Source organism: Equus przewalskii, chromosome 23, assembly GCF_037783145.1.
Source record: "Equus przewalskii isolate Varuska chromosome 23, EquPr2, whole genome shotgun sequence".
NCBI lineage: Eukaryota > Metazoa > Chordata > Mammalia > Perissodactyla > Equidae > Equus > Equus przewalskii.
Genome location: NC_091853.1, coordinates 4,597,570 through 4,615,880, shown reverse-complemented (window position 1 = coordinate 4,615,880; position 18,311 = coordinate 4,597,570). Strand labels below are relative to the sequence as shown.

The following is an 18,311-nucleotide window of genomic DNA, read 5'->3' as shown; positions in this document are numbered from 1 at the left end:
CACAATAATGGGAACCAGGTAATGGATTATAGAAATTAGCTAGGTTACTTAATGGCTCCACCACAAAATACCACTGGGCATTGATAACAGCATATTATAATTTCAGGTCAACAATATTTTAAATTAGACCTAAGGCTAAGAAACTTTCATTCTGAGCCCATGCCATTCCAGTGCCATCCAAACAAGGATAAAATTTTTAAAAGAAAGATATAAATAATAGATTTATAAACTAAAGGGAATGAAGCAAAGAATATTTTTTCTATTCAAAGTGACATAAAGAGATTTTCATTTGTCCTTTGAGAATGATAGCAAATCAAATGGTAAGCATTTTACAGCTAGAAATCTTATGATTATTTTACATTCTGCTCAGATGAATACATATTAGTTTTCCTCATTCAAGCACATGATATTTTAGCCATGCGGTAACTGTCATGCTGGCCTCTGGGGCATGTTTTATTCCCTAACATATCAAAGATTAGATTCAGGTTGCTTCAACTTAAAAATATTGCTTTACATTTAAATCAATAAATCGAGACAAAAACAATTAGAAAATAACCTGTGCAAGTAGAGATCAATACTTCTGATTTATTATTTTGAGTATTTCCAAGTTAGAAGCATGGGGGAGTTCTGCAGTGTTACTGAAAAACTCAAAAGATTCCCTCCACTACTAACCAAACCCACAAATAAGAGAAACGTTAGAAAAGTTAACATTGTAAAACAGTAGGGCTCCGTAGCTCTTCTCCCAGTGCTTTACGAATATAACAGCCAGCAGGGTTAATTTGAAAGAGTACATATTTAATCTCAGCTTCAGAGGCCTTACCCTTTGGTTCATATTTAGCACTAAATTTTAAACCAGAGATTAAGTCTCTCTATGATCTGAAGAACTTCAAATTTGAAAGGAAGTAAAAGAGGTTACATTAAAATCTTAGATTTGGGGGCCGGCCCAGTGGCCAAGTGGTAATGTTCGCTCACTCCTCTTCGGCGGCCCAGGGTTTCTCCGATTTGGATCCTGGGTGAAGACACGCCCCGCTCATCAGGCCATGCTGAGGCGGCGTCCCACATAGCATAGCCAGAGGTACTCACAACTAGAATATACAGCTATGTACTGGGGGGCTTTTGGGGGTAAGAAGGAAAAAAGAAGATTGGCCACAGACGTTAGCTCAGGTACCAATCTTTAAAAAAGAAAACTTTAGATTTTTATGGCTTGTTTTTTTTTTTTTTCCTTTCCAAAGCCCCAGTACGTAGTCGTGTATCCTAGTTGTAGATCATTCTAGTTCCTCTGTGTGGGATGCCTCCACGCTGTGGCTTGATGAGCAGTGCATAGTTCCACGCCCAGGATCCGAACCAGCAAACCCCAGGCTGCCAAAGTAGAGAGCACAGACTTAACTACTTGGCTATGGGGCTGGCCCCTGTGGCTTGGTTTTTTTGATTAAAGAACTTCATTCTTATACTCTCCCATAATTTAAATTAAAGTTTCAATTTAATGTCGCTTGTTCACTAAAAAAGAGGTTATTTTAGAAATCCCAGGGTCAAAGATGTAGTAAAGTCATGCTTTGAAGCCCAGATCATTTGTTCTTGGGAATAAACTCTATTTTTTAATATAATCACTGTGGCTGCCTATTAATCCTCTTTTTGTTGACTTTTAATACTTAGGGGTATCCATTCAGTATCCCATTAATCTCGTCCACTCTGTTTCTTGTGTGTGCCAACAACATAGGGGGCACATTGAGAGGATGCAAAGTAGTAAATGTAACTCTTTGAAAAATGTTACCAACATAGATAATTAAATAAATTGTGATTTTGACCCAACAATATAAATAAGTGAAGTGTTTATCCAGAGTGTTTTAGTCACTGTGACTCACTGTGGAATCTGGCCATTTATGAATTACTGTTACCAAGATCTGACATTCTTGTTGGAGAAGGCTGAAAAAGTTTCCATGATGCCAAGACAAATGATTCAAGAAGGTGGTATTTAATTTTACCTACAATTGACATTTTTATCCCTAGCCCACTCCGATGCAATATTTGCATTTCATGTTAAATGTAACTCTAATATCTTCTTTACTCATTGGAATTGGCATTCTCACATAAATTAAAGTGCCAAATTCTGAATAGCTCTCACTGAATGTTGACATCACAGATGTCTTTTACAAAAGCAAAAGAAGCGGCTCAGAATAGCAAAGCGTTTTCCCTTTCTACTTGTACTATAAGATGTCTTAAAGCTTTTCAAAAGAAAGGGGGTCCCAAGTGACAGAGCTTTCTCTCTTTCTGCATTTGGTGTGGAGGTGTTATCTATTTATTATTTACTTATTTCGATGTTTTCTGTCCTTAGGTGAACCTTTCACCTTCCCTGTTCAGACTCGGTCTTGGGCAGATCCCAAATGACCGTCGCAGCCCGAGCTCCCCAAGTGCGGAGGCCTGTCTCCTTCCTCTCGTTTCTTCCCCATCTCTCCTTCTTCTAGGAAGTGATCAGTACAATATTTTCTTTCCACGCCCTTCGCAACCTGCAGTTTATTAGCGTGTCTCATTGACCTGAATCTTTTTCAGAGTAACCATGTTAGTTTGCTAGGACTGCCTTGACAAACTACCACAAATGGCGGCTTGAACAACAGAAATTGATTTCCTCCAGTTCTGGAGGCTGGAAGTCCAAAGTTAAGGCGCCGGCAGGCTTGGTTTCCTCTGAGCCTCTCTCCTTGGCTCTTAGATGGCCGTCTTCTCCCTCTGTTTTCACTATGTGTGTGTGTGTGTCCTCTAATCTCCTTTTTTTTCTAAGGGACACCAGTCGTTTTAGATTAGAATCCACCCTAACAACCCCAATTTAACTTAGTCACTTGTTTAAAGATCCTTCTCCAAATATAGTTACATTCGGAGGTGTTTGGGGTATGCATGGATTTGGGGGGAACACAATGAAGTTAAAAACAGTAGTCGAAGCTGGACGTCATAATACTTGTTGGTTAGAGGCAGGATTCAGTTCTCCACATCCCGTCCTCTCCTTGGAAAGCACTGAGGAGCTGCTCGTTACCTTGTGGTGATCAGAGGAGCTACGTAGCCCAACGTCAGAGGCTTGCCCCAAGGCTTATGCCTTCAGTTCAGCCGTGTTCTCATCACGAAACCTCCGAAAGGCAATAAAATAGATTTATTGAGTGCCTATTATGTACCAAACGCTGTGCCGAGAATTTTACATACGTTTATCTAATTGAATCCTTAAAATAGTCCTGAAAGGACTGCCAGTATTCTCATTTGGGATCTGAGGAGACCGAGGTTTGGAGATAGTAAATGATTTGCCCAAGATCCCACAGTAAGTAAACAATGCTGGAATTCAAACCTAGGTCTGCATTCGACTCCAGCACGATGATGTATCCACAGCACCTGTTTTCTTCTCTCTGTAGAAAAAAATGTGTTGACTGATCACTTATTATAGGTAATCCCCAAATTACCCCATTCTGCAATCTAGTTTTTCACTTTGTATTCTTCTTGGCCAAGTCAAGACTGAGTCAGTAAGCTTTTTTCAGAAGAATATATATTTTTTCTTTTTTACTAACTCCAGGTGGAACTCTATGTGTTTAGAATATTCTCTGCAATGGTTCCCAGAAAAGAAACATCAATATTAATATAATCTTTGTAATCATTTCAAGGTGTTTTGATTACCTGTTGCTACATAATCAACTACCTTAAGACTCAGTGGCTTGAAAAAATAATCATCTTCTCTCTCACAATTCTGTGGTTCATTGGGCTTAGTTGTTTGTTCCATGTGATGCTGGCTGGGCCTCAGTCACCCAGCCGTTCAACTGGCTAACTGTTCAAGATAGCTCATTGACGTGTCTGACGTTTAGACAGAGGAGAACTACAAGAGGGCTTAGCTGGAACAGCTGAGCTTCTCTCTCCTTCCATGTAGGCTCAGAGCTTCTCCTTCTCCACGTGGAGGTCTCTCCAGCAGAGACACTCGTTACATGGCAGCTCAGGACTGCCAAAAGCCTTTTTAAGGCTTAGGTCAAGAACTGGCACAATGTCCCTTCCGTCGCATTCTCTTGGTTAAAGTGAGTCCTAGGCCAGCGCATATTCAGTGTAGGGGGAATACCTAAGGCCACGAAAACTGCATGATGTGACTCATGATGGCCATCGTTAGAGACTAACTGCCACGTAAAGTTTGCTAAAGAAGAGAAGTTGGGGGGGGAAAGAAGGCATTAGCTGCATATTAAATATTGAGTGATTTATCAATACAGAACTAAATGGAGAAATAGTTTCGAAGCACTTCAGTGCTTTTTCCAAAAAGCAAGGAGTGTTTTTCAGATAATGATATTTAAGTAATATCAGTGCAAGGAACTTAAACAAATGCAGCAGACATATTTAATCTTTATAGGGAACAATGTCCCCTGGAGACAAATAAGACCTTTTCCTTAGATCGCTGCTGTGATGAGAACTCAAAGCCTTTTGTATCAATTAAGAAACATAGTAAGGCACCGATTTCACTAGTACCAGACTCTAAGTCCCTGCTCTTTCTGAGCTACAATTGACCTGGCTTTGTGCCATGATCAAAGTTGGAGTTGGTCTTTGCTCCTTCTCTGGGTCAGACAATTCTCTTGAAAGAAGGAAGGAAGGAAAGAAAGGAAGGAGTGAGGAAGGAAGGGAGCCACATGAAAAAACAAAACACCTTGTGTAATTCACCAATAACAAGGTGAATTTGTATTCCATTTGGGTTCAACTGGTGTAATCTTTAGCATTTGTTAAGTACTAAGAATTGTTAAATGATATAAATGTACATTATATCACTTACTCAAGTATGATCAATAATCCTCACTCTAAAAAATTAGCTTCCATGGGTTTTTAAATTATTTTTAATTAGATTTTTTGATAAGAAGTATGAAGGCATCCCAGATGGCAGATATGACTTGTGATAAAATATCTTCTCTTGTATATGATTATATGATTTTGCTTTTTATTAATATATTCTTGGGAAGTGTTGTATGTTGCCAGGTAGAGACGTGTTGTTTAGACATAGCATAATTTAGAGGAGGAGTTGGCAAACCGGGGCCCACTAGCCAAATCTGGCCCACTGCCTGGTGTTATAATAAAGTTTTATTAGAACACAGCCACACCTGTTCACTTGCATAATGTCAGTGGCTCCTCTCTAGCTACATCAGCAGAGTTAAGTAGTTGCAACAGAAATTGCGTGGCCCACAATGCCTAAAATATTTGCTACTCTGTCCCTTAACAGAAAAAGTTTGGTGACTCCTGATTTGGATGATTAGTTTGACCTTTTATCAGTTTTTTTTTTTTTTTTTAAAGATTTTATTTTTTTCTTTTTCTCCCCAAAGCCCTCCGGTACATAGTTGTGTATTCTTCGTTGTGGGTCCTTCTAGTTGTGGTATGTGGGACGCTGCCTCAGCGTGGTCTGATGAGCAGTGCCATGTCCGCGCCCAGGATTCGAACCAACGAAACACTGGGCCGCCTGCAGCGGAGCGCGCGAACTTAACCACTTGGCCACGGGGCCAGCCCCACCTTTTATCAGTTTTTTTAAGTTCCACAAGAGTTTCTCTTTATTTGTTTTCTGTTTGTTAGTTGGTTGGTGGCCTAAAGTAAAGATTCTAAAGTCACAAAGTGCAAAAGTGGGTATGGGAGCAAGAGGGTCCAGGAAGAGAATTATGGGCAAAAGGAATTGCATGTCTAGAGACCCAGAAATACAACAGAAAATGAATATTCAGGTAATTATTTTAAATTAGAGTAGCTAGAGTGTAAAATCTGAGTGGAATAAGTAGTCATGGTAGAATTGATGCCAGTGGTTCTGATCGAACGTGGAGCAGTAGACTAGGTCCAGGTTGTGATGGGTTGTGTTTTGTTTTCTAAGTAGGGAAGGAGGCAAGAAAACTCTGGTGGCAGCATAGAGACTGGATTGCAAGAAGATCAAAAGTAGAGTGGTTAGAAAACTGGTATGTCCCATCTCTAATTGGATTTGTCATAAGCATCTCTAGTTTTAATGTCCAAAATGGATCTCTGTGAACTGGAAATGTTAAACATCAGCATTTTCTGCTATTATTCATCTTTAGGAAATGGCAAGTGCATAAAAAAGAGAAAGAAATATAATTGAGGAAATTGTACAAAATTCTCTCTGGTCTCTTCAGTTCTTAATTTCTGTGACTCTGATTTTCCAAACTATTCAGTTAATTTTAAATTGACCTAACCATAATAGCCAGTATCTAAAAATTTCCCTCAAATTTACTGTTGTGTTACAGTTGATTCAAAGAGCAGTTGTGATCAGAAAGGTCATTCCATGCTTACAAAGCACCTCTGAAAAATCCCCTTAGGAAATATCATAGGCAGTTTTCAGAGTGGTATTTTTTTGTTTCTTGTTTTTTGTTTTTTTTCAAAATCAACTCAAGTGTATCCTGCTAAAGGTAGATCATTTCCATCTGTGCTAAGGCCGTCACAGGTCCTAGGTGGTGGCCATGGTGCCTGCACTGAAGAAAACACTCTGAGGCTGGCACTAATTAGCTCCCTTGGTAATGGTTTCATCTAAAAGGGTAAGGCTTCAGAACGTCAATGAAGATCTCATCCTAGACTCTTCCAGGTTGAGAATGAGCTCCTGCTCAAATGCCCAGGCTGATGAAGTGGGAGGAAGTTGACAGACCCAGGACAGATGGTTCTGAATCCTCACACAGGGAAGATTTTCTTTCTGTTTGATCTGACTTCACTCTTTTTAAACATTAATTCTGGATGTTTTAGGAATCTTTATTGGAGGTGCCTACACTGGACATATGTGTTTAGCATAAAGGAGAATAGCAGTGGAGAACAGCACACATAACCCAGAACCCCAACTGCGCTACTGCTGTTGTGCTCCGCTTAGCAGGTGGTCAAAGGCGCAACACATACAGTTGAAATTAGATTGCCAGGACTCAGATCCTAACTCTGCTTCTTACTAGCTATGGGACCAAGCCTCACTTTCCTAAACTGTCACACAGAGATCATAATCATGGGTCAGTGAGTATTAAATGAGATAGTGAATGCAAAGCGTTTAGAACAGTACTGTCATTGTCACCATTATTGTCATGGTTATTACTGTTATTCATATCCCTTAAGAATTTGGTTGCTAGGAACAGAAGTGCCAAAAATAGAACAAATTAGAGGTTTTCTTATCATGAAACAAGAAGTGAGGAGGTAGCCGTGACAGGCTTTGGCTCAGCAGCTCAAGAATTCAGGCCTGTAATCTCTGTGGTAATCTTGGCCTTTTCCTCGTAATTGCCTCTTAGTTCCAAGGTGGCTACTCTGTCTCTACCATCAGATGCTCATTCCAGGCAGAAAGAACTGAAGCGTAAAGGGCAAAAGGATGTTCTGAGCTGAGTGTGCGTGCTTTTAAGGGGCTTTCCTGTAAGCCCTACCCAATGGCTTTTGCATATATGACGTTGGTCAGAAACTGGTCCCAGTCCTGCCCCCCCACGCCTGTAACAGAGGCTGTACACTTTGTTACCCCCACAGAATCAAAATTCTCTTTCTAGAGGAAAAGGGAGAATGAGCACTGGGTGGGCACTGGCGATCTCTGCCACATTATTTTCAGTGTTGTTGTTCCTTTCGTTACTGTTGTTACCTTGAGACACTGTCACCTTTCTCTACTGTAAAGTTCCCAAAGACAGAATCCCTCAAAAGAGGACATCTCCCTGTTTTAAATCGCTTCTTGAATCTGTCAACATTAATCTTGAAAATAGCACCAGAGGAGTATGCCAGTAGTACAGTCACCTATATTAATTGGTTGGGTTCTGTTTTAGCCTTTGACATTACTGTTCTGTTCTAAGTAGTTTAAGAGAATATGAAACATTAATTTAAATACATTATCTAGACTTTTGATGGGGCCAAAGCAGAAATATACCATTCAAAATAAGGCTGGGAACTAAGGACCGAGCTACTCTAACTGGAATGTTTAAACTGATAAGGCTTTAAATAATTCGTTGTTTTATGCTATTCCAGAAACTTAAAGAACTTTTGGAGTTTTTATGGGCCACTGATATTCTTGTTTGAAAATAAATTATTTTCTTTCTTCTTCTTCTTTTTTTTTTTTTTTTTTTTGCTGAGGAAGATTGACCCTGAGCTAACATCTGTTGCAATCTTCATCTTTTTGCTTGAGGTAGATTCACTCTGAGCTAACATCTGTGCCAGTCTTCCTCTATTTTGTATATGGGTTGCCACCACAGCATGGCAGCCAACGAGTCATGTAGGTCTGCACCCAGGAACTGAACCCAGGCTGCCGAAGCAGAGCACACTGAACTTAACCAGTAGGCTACAAGGCCAGCCCCCCAAATAAATTAATTCATGATAGAAAAAGTATTTGTCTGAAGCATTTCTCTGTCATACTTGTTTCTTTCTGGAAGCCTTATTCACTTTCCTTTTTTAATAGGAATGTAGCCACTCATTTCTTACCCTCCTGAAATCCTCTTCAGTGCTTTACTGCCCTAAATTGTTCATTGCAAACCAGCCATGGTCTTTGCTGGCCTAGGGACAGAGTCCTTTCCATTCTGTTCATGAATGTAAGTGTTTGCTGTTGTATCAGCATCATTAGCAGAAGGCAGTGATGGAGATTGGGCAAGAAGCCTCTTTTTAATCTGAGGCCAACTTGGGGAGAGTGAGTGATAGAGTGTGAAAAGGAAGAGAAAGAGAGAGCACATGCTGCAGACATTTCATCATCAAGTATTTGTGGTCTGTTGTGTGTGAGGAATTCTAGAGTGTAGGAAGACCTAAGAAAGGCACCCCTCGCCTTGCAGGGGAACATGCTTTGCCCTGAAGCTCTGAAAGAAAGGGCATTTCAAGCGGTGAAGCCTTCCTCTGCTGTTGGGCCTCAGGAAAGAAAGAGTGACTGGAGACAAAAGCCTCTGCTTTTAGTGGGCTGTACTGTCAGGCCTCGTGAAAGCCAAGCAAAGAAGATTTGATGTAAGACAGTGCGAAACAGAGGGCCAGTGGAGGTCTTGAGCTGGGGAGCAGTCAGTGTGCAGGGAGGCTGTGTCCGCTTCAGAGACTGCCCCGGGCACTGACAGTGGCGGTGGGTGGAGCACAGGCTGGGAGCCTCCCTGTCTTCTTCGTGTTCGCTGGCGACTCATCTCTGTCTCCTTCTGCAGCTGTCTCCCAAGCTGCTATCTACCCACCCGAGCGCTGGCCACCTCAGCCCAGGGTCATTGTCTCAATTAACCTTACCTGTGCGACAAACTCTAAATACATAATGAGAAGCTTGAAATTTCACTTACATATATTTAGCCTAGGATAACTTTTTTTGCTAGTAACAGTGAAGAATTTTATAGAAAATATGGCAGTTGGCTTTAATAACATTGTTAGCAAAGATTAAGAATATTCCTTCAACATCTTCCTCAAATTGTCCCTCAAAAGATATTATCAACATATAATTCTAACCACTTCGATCCCTTAAATCTTTGGATGTAAGGAAGTCATTTTTTCTTAAGTCTTAAATTACCTCAACATTTACCGCTCAGTTTCTTTCTGGATTTAAGTGAAAAAGTCCATCCCAACTGATCCTCTCATTATCTAATAAATTCTGACTATATAGTCTCTCAACTTTTATCTCCTCTAAGAGGTTTTTTCACTTTTCTAATATGGCTTTATAAAAGCAATGTCCCAAGGGCTGGCCTGGTGGCACAGTGGTTAAGTTCGCATGCTCCGCTTTGGCAGCACAGGGTTCGCCAGTTTGGATCCCAGGTGTGGACCTACACACCACCTGTCAAGCCATGCTGTGACAGGCATCCCACATATAAAGTAGAGGAAGATGGGCATGGATCTTAGCTCAGGGCCAATTTTCCTCAGGAAGAAGAAGAAGAGGATTGGCAGCAGATGTTAGCTCAAGGGATAATCTTCCTCAAAAAATAATTAATTAATTAAAAAAAAATAAAAGCAACATCCGGTCTTCTAAATAATTTTAGTTACTATTTTCTAATTTCTAATTTGATTATTTTCATCTTAGAGCTTTTCTAACTGAAATGCGTATGAAGTATAGCAACAAGAACTTCCAAAGAAACAAATACACTGTAGGTGGCATAGTGGTTAGGTTCACCTGTTCCACTTCATTGGTCCAGGGTTTGCAGGTTCAGATCCTGGGTGCAAACCTGCACACTGCTCATCAAGACATGCTGTGGTGGTGTCCCACATAGAAAATAGAGGAGGACTGGCAATGGATGTTAGCTCCGTGACAATCTTCCTCACCAAAAATAAAAAGGGGGGGGGTACTGTAATTCCTTGTATTTTCCCTAATTTCCAGTATCTTTTATGAGGTCAGTCTACAGTGAGGGCCTCCCAGACAGCAATTGTCCGTTAGGCCCAAGTCTTTAGGGCACCATCAGGACATACTCCAAGATCCCTTCCCTGAGTCACTGTTTATTGTTTATCAAACTCTTTCTGTGAGCATGCTTTGGTTTCTTTCTTGTGAATGCCCAAGATGACCCTGTTGAAGTTCACTGTCTCCTTTGCTTGCCCACATTCCCCATTTCGTTGTGTGAGGCCTCACCCTTCACCTTGGCACATCATTCATGTTGAGGGCCCCTGGTACTAGCCAGAGCCAAGTTAACTGGAGATTTCTCTCTTTCCTTCAGATCACTTATGGCAATATCAGGTGGGCTTGGTTCCAGCCCCGATTTCTGGGCACCTCCTAACTCTATCTGGGGTAGTGGTTTGCAGTACCATGAACATCACAAGTATCTGTGGAGCCATTTGAAAATGCAGGTGTCTAGAACCTTCCCAAGACCTCATGAATGCGAATCCACGTGGATGGGGTCCAAGCTTCTATTTGTTGTTTTTTAGAGCTCAGGGGGTGATTCTGATGTACAACCAGATTGAAAATAAGTAATCTTAAGAATTGATCATTCTGTTTACATTTTCTTTTTATATTTGAAGGCATTTTTTTTTTTTTAATTTTAAGGACTGAATATGTTCCCTGTCGAAAACCTTTCCTCTGTAGGGAGTCGGCAAAAGTAAATTCCTAGCATGAAGTGTCCAGTTCACCTGAATTCTCTCCCCTGCTTGCCTGACACTCCCAGGTGAGCCCTTAGCTGCACTGTCACTGGCTTGTGGCAGAGCCCATCTGAGCTGCTTCGTGAAAGTTTATGATTTGTACAATGTGCTGCAACTTTATAAGTCCACTCATAAACTTACACGCTCCATCATCCCAATGAAGTAGCTTTTATTATCCTCGATTTTCAGATTAGGAAACAGGCTAAGAGAGTTTACGTGACTTGCCTAAGAACACTAAGAAATAGTGGCTAGAATCAGACTCGTATCTTCCAAGTCCACATTCAGTACTCTTTCACTATCCTGTGCTATTCTTCCTACTGATTAATATTTTTATCATTTTATTTTTAAATAATTTCAGACTTAAAGAAAAATTGCAAAAATAGTACAACGAATTTCCACAAACCCTTTACCCACATTCTCCAAATATTAATGTCTTACTACATTACTTAATCGTCCTCTCTTCTCTCTCTTTGTGTACGTGTTAATTTAACTATTTATTATATATTTATTTAATTATTTATTATATATTTGACAGTAAATTACAGACGTGATTCCCTTTGACCTCTCAATTCTTCACTGTATGTTTCTTAAAACACAGATATTCTCCATCACCACAGAACAATGATTAGAAGTCTCAAAATTAATACAGTACTACTGTCTATGTACAGACAACTAAATCTCACCAGTTTTATCCACAAATGTCTTTTGTAGCAAAAGAAGAAAAATATTTCTGGTCTAGGATCCATGCAAGGATCACATGCTGCATTTGGTTGTGTCTCTTTACTGTCTTTGTCTTTGAAGGTCCTCAGCTGCCTTTGTTGTTCATGACCAGATTAATTATGTAGGCTCTCCTCTGACAGGCAGGAATTGCCCCAGCAGTTTTGGCTCTCAGATCATGATGGAATTGCTTAGAAACCCATGGCTTCACTGACATACCGCAGGACGGGCCACAGCATTGCGAAAATATTGGAGAACCAATAATGATATTTATTACGTAGGATTTACTATATGCTGGGCACTGTTTTAAACGCTTTCCATATATTAACTATTTAATCTTCATAACAACTTTATATAATAGGTATTATTATATTATAGACGTGGAATCTGAGAAACAGATAAGTTAAGTAACTTACTCAGGGTCATCCAGCCAGGAAATGGCAAGGCCAGGAGTCAAAACCCTACAGCCAGGCTCCCTCCCTAGTGTGAGCATTAACCAGCATAGGCAGAACCTGAGGCACTAAACAGAGTTGTGTGTCCTTAGGCGAGTTATTAACTCTAGAAACGTCAGTCTCATCAACTGAAAAATAGGACTAATAATATCTACTTCATAACGTTAGTTGTAACGAGTACACAAGATAATCTATTAAAGCATTTAATATGTTGCAAGGACTCCATTTTTTTTTAAGAGTAAGTAAAATTTTAAATGTAAACATTGAAAAATTATGCGTGACTCCCACTGAGATATAGCAGCTCTCAGAGAGTACTTCTGTAATCATTGGGGGCGGGGAGGAGAAGGGAACAGAAGCAACAGACATCTATTTTTTAGGTTTTTTGAGGGGCTAATTACAACCAAAACCACCTTCAAGGCGGAAGAAGCCAAACAATGATGAGTCACAAAACACAATTTTAGAATGAACTTCTGGGAAGGACTCCTGTGTCTTTGGTTCTATTAGAAAAGAGGTATGTATTTCCCCTCAAGAGGAAGGGCAGCACCCTTCTGACCAGCAGCATTCTGGGTGGAGGAGTAATTACCTTCCAGCTTTAAAAAGAGCGCTGTTTTCATATGTAGGTGGCAGTAAGAAAATCAAGAGGTCTTTAAAAGAGAACTCTGAGGACACTGAGTTTACAGAATTACTGAAATATATAGTCATTTTCATATGAAGTTCTCATTTTATCTTAAAACATTTCAAATGTGGCTTCTGAACCTATGGAGAAGATAAACGTATCTGCAGGAGATAGTCGTATGACTAAGTTCAGCTTTATCTTTTGTAGGTTGTGAGTAGATTTGAGGGGGCACGTCTGCAGCCCGAGGGCTTTCTGGGCTCTCCACTGCGAGAGCAGACAAGGATAGTTTCCTTCTCCTTTCTATCAAGGCTTGAAGGTTTCTTTTGAGCCCTTCCTTCTGGAGACCTGTGGACTTCCTCCAGCTACCACCTCTTTCCTCACAAGTGTCCACTTCTGAGCTCCTTATTTTGGGAGCCAAAAATAAGCAGTGACTTGGAGAGGGAGGACAAAGAGGCAGAGGGACTCAGCAAAAGTTCAGAAAGGACTCAGGCTCCCATGTGCACAGCCTCTGCAGCCGTCCCCGCAGCTCAGCCCTCTGCTCCTCGCCCGCTCGAGGCTGGGACGTGCAGGCTTGGGCCTCTGTTCCTCTCCCGGCAGGTCCGCCAGCTCTCATCGTCCATAGCCTGCCTCAACCTGCATCTTCCCCGACCCACCAGCTCTCACGATAGACCTGTTCATTGCTTGTTTTAAAAGCAGCCTTTTCAACCACATTGTCCACTCAGCCAACAGGAAAAGCAAAAGTAGCCCTAGTGTAGAGGCCTATGGCTGTAAGCAGAACTGGTGCAGAGCGGAAATGTGGGGCCCCTCGTTCAAAGATTAAGAACTTCAAGAGGGAGACAGCGGACGTTAAATGGGCACGTGGCCCTGTGCAGCAGGACAGCTAACATGCCAATAAAGCCATCCTTGGCTGCAAGGGGCACAAGGAAGGTGAAAGTTGCTTCTCTACTGAATAAGCTGGATATATTTAAAAATCAATATCATATTAGTGGAATACTAACAAAATTGTACCTCAGTCAACTTCAGATTGACTAGATTTTATCTGAAACTCTATGGCACAGGTACTGGAACTCCATGACAGTGGGATAAATTCTGTGAATGATCCAGCACATCTATACTCTGATTTAAAAGGAAAAAAGAATAACTCTACAGGTGTTTTTGATGTTCAACCAACATTAAGAACCACTGGCAAACAGATGTCTGCGTTCCACCTGCAAAGTGTCTGATTTGGTTGTCTGTGGCGGAGCCTGGGCATCAGCAGTGTAAGCTCCACTGGAGACTCTGATACCAAGCCAGACTTAATAAAACATGCAGAGATTGCATGCTAGCTGCATACACCAGAAGTTCCACTGGGGAAGTGGTAGACAGGACTAGAATCACTAGCAGCATCGCGACCCATTTTTGCTCTGCAGTGTACTCAGAGCAAAGATGAGAGATTCTCTGGAAGCTTTTCTTGAGTCTATACTTGAAGCAATTATTAAAAATTTACATGTATTTGAATCCCATTGTTACGGAATTTGCAGTAATTTAGAGAGTCATCTGCAAATACAGAGTCTACTGGAGGGGAGATCACAGAGCCAGTGTGGCTTACCGTTGGAAGATACAGGTTGGAGTTCCAGTCCTGCCGACTTAGCAAGTTCCCCACTTATTATATAGAGAAGTCAGGGGACCTCTGAGCCTCAGGCTCCTGATCTGGACTGAGATGAGGGGACCAACTTCACAGTGCTGTTGGGAAGGAGATGAGTTTACATATGAAATGAATGTAAGCTGTTGTTCTTATTTAAATCTAACAGTGACAGAGAACAAACCTTCAGGTTAGTAACGTATCTTTACCCATCACGTTAGCATAGCAATTGTATATTCGGCTAAAATGCGCTGTTCCTCCATCTATGTCAAATCATTTCATCCTCAGAATTCAAGTTAAATGTTAATCCCTTAATGAAATATTTTGTGTCCCCGCTGGCAGTTAATTATTTCTGCTTATACCTTAGCACACTGTAGTGATTTTATTTGATTGCACAGCTTTTCCTCCTTCTAGGCTATGAGATTTCTGAGGACTAGGTCTGACCCGACACTGACTTCTGGATGGGATGTGCTCAGTATGTTAGTTAAGTGAATGCGTGGCAGAAGGAGGAGAAAGGAATCAAGCATAGGTGAGAATAGTTTAGGCCATTTAAGATATTTAGCAGTGTGAAGGAAGGAATTACAGGAGAACAGGAACCTTGTCTGTATGGACATTCCCCTCCACCAGTTCACAGTCAGCGCTGGGCACGTTGCAGGTGGCTCAGGAGAAATTTGTGAATGAAAGGAACGAAGAAAGGTCAGCTTCAGACAAAGGTTTCTGTTGCATGGACTTCTCCTCATGCTATATTTCATTTTCTGTTGCACAACCCGCAGTGTCTGTTAGCTGTGTGCTATTCTCTCTCCCAGAGGCTCCAGGGCAGAACCATCAGGCCCTCCCCAAGGCCTGAGCCTCACCCCTGCTCATTTAGAACCCCTGCTCCTTATCAAAAGGAATGGATCCTACTTCGCCTTCTGCAGGACTGTCTCATGCTTCCCCATCACTCGCTAGTGTAATAACCATAAATCCCTGCAACAAATTATGGGCACTAAAGGGCCACCTTTCGCAGGAATGAAATATTTGATCCCTAAAGCACCTAAACCAAAGGACCAATCCAATAATGACTATATCAGGGACGGCGGCTGGCTGAATCGGGGGGTCTCAGATTCCCCCATGCCGCCTCCCGTCTGGTCTGCATAGGACCAACACGAGAGGAAGACATGCACCTCCTTGGAAAAGGTAGCTCTTTGCAGACTGCTTGTAAGAGTCCTGATTTTATGAAAACCCAGTTTTTGAAAGACTTTGTGATAAACCAAGCTGGAGAGAGTACGTCACAGTTTTATTACAATATGGGCCTTTTCTTAGGGTATGGGATTCATTTGTTGCCAGGAGCCGCCCACCAGCCAGCTAAGCCTCTACCCAAGGACACGGTCCGGGAGAGAGATGAGGGAACGCACGGGGGATCCTCAGAAGATGGCGGTCGGCAGCTCCTGGTCCTACTCACGCTACTAATCTTAGCAGTATTGCTCTCGCTGTTCTTTTTCTGTGCATGGGATATCTTGGGGGAAATCTCTCCAAGCAGGGGAAAGAAGCTGATGTAACCTGGCCTTCTAGGGAAGGTTCAGGGGAGCAGCAGCCTGAAGGGAAAAAACCTTCTGACCCCATCCTGAAAAGGCGGTAAGGGAATCTGGACAGCCCTCAAGGAGGAAGCCTTCTAATAATCAGCCTCAAAGGAGAACACTCCCTCCTCAGGTCCTTCTAGGAGGTAGATATTATCCTAGGCCTGTTAGGACAGGAGGTAAATGGTGGCACCCACCCAGGAGCAGAGGCATGCAAAAACTACCCCTTCCTAAGGCAACTCACGATCCTGATAAAGTTGCAGAAAAATATCATAATATATTGACACAGGGGAACTGGGATTATGATGAGGATTGAGAACCCTATAAAATAGTTAATGGTAAAAGAGAAACCCCAAGCACTGTGCCTGTGTGGCTTTCGATCAGACGGAGCTGGGGGCCTGTGTGTATTTGGTCCCCTTACACTTTGCAGTACTTCTGCTTTCGTTAATTTGTGGCTAAATAAAATAGCAGGATTCTGTAGTCAGAGTCAGTACCTTAATGAGATCCTTAATCTCTGGGAGAAAAATACGAATTAAAACATGAACTAGAGGCTGGCCCCGTGGCTGAGTAGTTAAGTTTGCACACTCTGCTTTGGCAGCCTGGGGTTTCACCAGTTCAGATCCTGGGCGTGGACCTAGCACCACGTGTCAAGCCACACTGAGGTGGTGTCCCACATGGCAAAGCCAGAAGGACCCACAACTAGAACATACAACTATGTGCTGGGGGCCGGGGAGAAGAAAAAGAAAAGGGAAAATTGGCAACAGATGTTAGCTCAGGTGCCAATCTTAAAAAAAAAAAAAAAAAAAACATAAACCAAGGTATCTGCCTTTGAGGGCTACCCCTCTTTGTTTCACACTGGGTAGGATATAGGTGCTAACTGCAGCCATCACTTGGGAGAATAACAGGCTCAACTGTCTCCTTATTTCCTGGTCATCTTTCCCACTGCAGAGCCTAGAGGAGGGCAGGTGACATGTCTGGTTAATACTAGCCCCCTCCTAAGGAAGACAAGAGAGTCACATTTTCTCTGTTACATTTGAAACCAAGATCACTCTACTCACTCAATTCACTTTGTTCTTGAACACTCTTGGATGGTTTCCCTCTGTATTCATAAGGTCCTTCATCCTGGATTTTCAAAGTAACCTCACTTAGTTCTCCTCCATGCGCCAAATGTACACTGATAATGAAATGTTACTAATCCTTTAAGAAGCCGGGAATTTGAGCTATCTTTGGACTTTGAAAGATTTTGAAAACTGGGTTTTGGTCTCTGATCACTGATAATGTTTTCAATTTGGAGTTGGAGCAGCTCCCTCTGGTAATAAGAACAGCTTGAGTAGGCAGGCATGTTACCGTTCTAGAAGAGTTCAAATGAGATTTGCCTGAACAAGTACGGGAGAAAACCGTGGCTTCTGTTAATGCCGTGCCTTTTGGGCAGAGTTTCCTAAATTACAGTCAGCCATTTTTCACTTTCATGATTTCTACCATATCTGAGTACCATCTGAAATTTTATTTCCTATTTTTCTTTAAATCCATTCAGTTATACTTGAATAAATTTATTTTACTGCCATAAAACTAGTATTACTTGTCCTTAATTGAAGGTAATAAAATAAATGCAATGAAAATAAGTTATTAAATCCTAGCTAGATAAGACCGCTTGCCACAGGTTCTGAGCCTAAGGCCCGTCTCCCTTCACATGAAAGGGAGACGAATGTGGGCTGAAGACATACTAACGCCACACTGAAGCGTTCCTTCAGGGAAAATACGGTGAATGGAGAAGGAAGTGAAGAAAGAGCCACTCTTCCTCTAATGCTTTGGATTCCAAGTGGTACTCAGCCCATCTTTGGGAAACACTGCCTTGGACAAACTCATTCCCTTTCTATTCTGTGTGAGAAATTAAGTATTTGATTGACTGGACTTGTGTGAGAACCGCTTTCCAGGATGCGATAAGAACACCTCAAATGAGGTAGATGGCACTCTCCCTACACCCAAGAAATGTGCCACCTGACAAGGGATGGAGTAAACTGAGAAGAGAAAGACACGATAAATGCATAGAAGCGAGAGTTCCAGAAACATGCAGGTACTTAACAGAATGTGAGCCACAGGGGAAAGAAGACAGATTTGTGTGTTCTGTTCACTCAAGGATCTTTCCCTAGCTGTTAGAAGAGTGCTTGGCACAGAGCAGGCCGTGAACAAGTCTCTACTGAGCCACAGAGTGCAAACCACATCCCCATCTCCTAGTGGTGCTATACCCCAGGGATCACATGTGGGGCTGGACTGGCACAGTCTGGAGAGGTTACGGAGAAGGAGGATTTGGACAGAATCTTGAAGGAATTGCTAGGCAGGGAGCACACACACGT

The 18,311-nt window shown here is 41.9% G+C and overlaps 1 protein-coding gene and 1 long non-coding RNA gene across 4 annotated transcripts in view; one reads left to right on the top strand and one right to left on the bottom strand.

The window, feature by feature from the left end:
* Nucleotides 1-18,311, top strand: part of NME7 (NME/NM23 family member 7) — a 239,146-nt gene that overhangs the window by 207,183 nt on the left and 13,652 nt on the right. The gene's annotated exons all lie outside the window — the stretch shown is intronic.
* Nucleotides 3,119-14,503, bottom strand: LOC139078981 (uncharacterized). Its single transcript, XR_011532207.1, has 2 exons — nucleotides 14,369-14,503; nucleotides 3,119-3,383 (listed from the first exon to the last, which is right to left on the bottom strand). It is a non-coding gene; the product is annotated as an uncharacterized lncRNA (long non-coding RNA).